The sequence below is a fragment of the Momordica charantia genome, assembly GCF_013281855.1.
Source record: "Momordica charantia cultivar OHB3-1 chromosome 1 unlocalized genomic scaffold, Mcharantia_2.0 BLBB01000001.1, whole genome shotgun sequence".
In the NCBI taxonomy this organism is placed as follows: Eukaryota; Viridiplantae; Streptophyta; class Magnoliopsida; order Cucurbitales; family Cucurbitaceae; genus Momordica; species Momordica charantia.
Genome location: NW_028275157.1, coordinates 4,505,864 through 4,509,255, shown reverse-complemented (window position 1 = coordinate 4,509,255; position 3,392 = coordinate 4,505,864). Strand labels below are relative to the sequence as shown.

The following is a 3,392-nucleotide window of genomic DNA, read 5'->3' as shown; positions in this document are numbered from 1 at the left end:
TTGAGATCATTTTCTAAATGTCTAAAACACATCATTAAAATAAATTAATCAATATTAGTGACTTAATTGAAAAAAATTAAAGCAAAAAAATAAAAACAATATTAGCTCTAACGGACATATATATTTAGCCATTAATTTTTCTTTTAAGTTTAAAAATATGTAGTGAGTGTTTAAACACTAGGTTGAATTGTTAGAATAGAGTCGATGCATGGTTCATAAAGGAAAATTTAAGATATTTGGTTGTTTTAGTTTTACCGTTCCGACGAAAAGGAAGTTCCCCGACAATTTTGTGCAGAGGTCCCTCCATCTTGAGACCACAAGCCATGAATCGTATATGATTGTGGCGCTGGTTGGATACATTGATTAAATCTACGAACAACTGGTGGTCATTGTTGAACAAACAAAAAACTGTCAAAAGTTTGTGATTCAGCAATAGAGAATTGTTTTTGGTGTTGTCATGGTAACTTAGGTAATGATGAGGTTGTGCAAACTAAATTTATATTTATAGTTTGTGTGGTAATTAAGGGCCTATAAAGATTGAGTCACCTAATTGTGGATACATATAAAGAAAATGAGATACCTAAATTTGGGTTTTTTAACTCCTCATTTCCTAACACTCTACATTTGGGTCTCTTTTTATGATCAAATTTCTATCCTATCCCGCTACACACTCTCTTTCAAGTATGACACAATCACACATATTGCCTGTAGCTATTATACAAGTAAATTTTCAAAAACTAGGGTCCATAAGACTGGTTTTTTTTGTTGTCTATCATTGTTTCAAGATCTAATATGTTATAGTCGTATATATATAATCCAAATAAAATAAAGTTTCACATGAGGTGGTTCGAGCCTCCTCAATTTTGTAATCTATATTAATAATTAAAACATAAGTTGTGAAATAATTTCATTGACTTAGTCGCCAGCATGCCGCCCGCACCTCTCTGTCAGTGGGTTTTTTATTTCAACACAACTATTTTTTTATATAACTCTATATTCCTATATATGTCTTTTAAAAAGGGACAAAATCATAAATTCTATGATTATATGTTTGAAATAATTAACTTTTGAAGTTTCATATAAAATTCTTCACTTATAAATAGTTCGTGCTGTAATTAACTTTTATATACAATTTAATAATACTACAATTGGGAATTTTTTTAAATTATTTGTTTGATTGGTAAGCTTTCAGAGTATAGTATTAGTTAAGGAGCTTTAAAAAATGTCTCATAGATTTTCAACTATTACAACAATGAAGTATGAGAAATGGAATGAAAATGCCAAAATAAACAAGAATAAAAAGTGATATAAAATTAAACAATATATACCTTCAAAAAATATCTTCGTATGCAATGTTAGTATAAAAATAAGGTGAACGTTAATCTCATCCTTCGAGTTTTCTAATATACCACGAGCAACCTAAAAATAAGTAAAAATGAGAGAGCTTTCCACTGTTTTCAAACTTCACAAAAGAAAATGACACAACATAACGAAGTAAATATTTAAAGAAAAAACAATATGACAGACAAATCTTCCATAAGAAAATAGAAAGTCTTAATTTTTATCGAAATATAGTGGGATTAGAACTTGACTAGAGAAACACTACTAAACGAGCTCTAATTAGCCAACTTTTCTTACCGGATGACGGAAGGCATAGTGAAGGATTTTCTTTCGATGTTCTTCAGATAATAGTGTTAAGATGTCTGTAACGTACCGTGCAAATACCTTTTCCCAAAAAAAAAAAAAAAAAGTTATATGTGATGTTGTAACATTGTGAGATGAAATAAATGAATTACAACTCAAACATTTTCCAATAAACAGATATGAATTCTATTTATTTCATCTCCATGCAATTGTCGCGGTTTCATTCTTTATCATCATTCCTTCCTGCACTCTTACTTTTGGAATCGTTTGTTTGAAATATTTCTCTCGTAGAAATTGTATCTCCAAAAATATGAAAATTACAAACCATATCAAAGTAAATTACTAATAATTATGAAGTAAAATTGCAGAGTTTGATTCCTAAAACTTTATTAAGGTTGTATGTAATATTATTTCCTGAGACAACCTATTAAACACAAGGTTACGTAATTGAAGGACCTCCTAGAGGACACTGCAAAGTTGAAGATCCTATCATGAAAAAGAGGTAGTTTCTTTTAAGTCTGATCTATGGAAACCTAGAAATAATGGATCATATTGACAGGTGAATATGTTTTTATTGACCTTTTTTTGTTCTTACTTTTCTTCTTAATCTGTTTTTAATGATTCCTTCATCAGACATAGTAAAGGCCAAACCTTGAACTGAAACCAGCCGTCCACTCCCAATTATCCAACGAAATATCCTTTCAGATTGACCAGATTTCACAGGAGCTGCACTGCACCCTACCCTTTCTCCAATGCTTTGAATGCTGCATAAACAAGAAACAGAACCAGGGGAGACCTTGTTTTTCTCATGGAGCTCGGATAGTCGCCAAAGATCAACGGATTCAGAAACCTGAAACTCAATTAACTTTAACACAAACTTGGGTGAAATTCAAAATGCTTTCTTCTTGTTCATCAACTCTTCACCTCTTTCGGCTGCTTCAATGTCAATGCTGGAATTCCAACATCGAGCCAGATCCCAATCACTCCCCTCTCTCACGCTGTCTTCCCCTTTCATGGCCTATTCCTGAAGCACTTGAGCTTAATTATCAATGGGATTTCGTTCACAATTAACTAATTTGGAACCTGGATTTGAGGATATACAGTTTTGTTGGACTGTAGTTTGTTTAAACCGATAAATTTAAACCACATAATACTTAGTAAGTTATCATAAATTTAGAGGAGAAATTAAGCCATTTGAAAAATAAAAAGTCTAAATTTCTACCACTTTGAACTTTTCTCACCTATTATTAGGAATAATGATGAGTAATGGTCAAATAATTCTCTCTTATTTTTGTAATGTCAGGTAAGTTTATCATAAAAAATTTTAACTTCCATCGATGACAATGATATAATTGAAAGAAAATGTAAAAATGTAAGTGAATTAAATTGAAACTTTTTAAACCGATTAAACTTAAAAAATATTGATAATACTAGGGACGACTAAAATAAACGAAATAATTTTTTTTTTTTAAGTTTAAATCTTATTTTCTTCCGACCAATTTTAAATTCTTGTATACTTCAATCTTTATACTTAAAAAGTCAATTTTGGTCTTGTGAAAATAAATTAAATAAATAAATAAGTTGTTAAAGTCAAGAAAGAAAAGCAAAGCAAAGATGTCATACATCACAATGAGACGTTGGTAAGCATGAAGAAAGGAACCAAACCTATAATAGACATGGGCTACTCCTCTCATTAACAATTGGTTTTGAGATGAAATCCCATGAATATTAATATGGTATCAGAGCCC

At 30.5% G+C, this 3,392-nt stretch overlaps 1 long non-coding RNA gene across 1 annotated transcript; it reads right to left on the bottom strand.

Moving 5' to 3' along the window:
• Nucleotides 1–1,261: 1,261 nt before the first annotated feature.
• LOC111023651 (uncharacterized) lies at nucleotides 1,262–2,665 on the bottom strand. Its single transcript, XR_002603178.2, has 4 exons — nucleotides 2,569–2,665; nucleotides 2,296–2,494; nucleotides 1,639–1,725; nucleotides 1,262–1,419 (listed from the first exon to the last, which is right to left on the bottom strand). It is a non-coding gene; the product is annotated as an uncharacterized LOC111023651 (long non-coding RNA).
• Nucleotides 2,666–3,392: the final 727 nt, after the last annotated feature.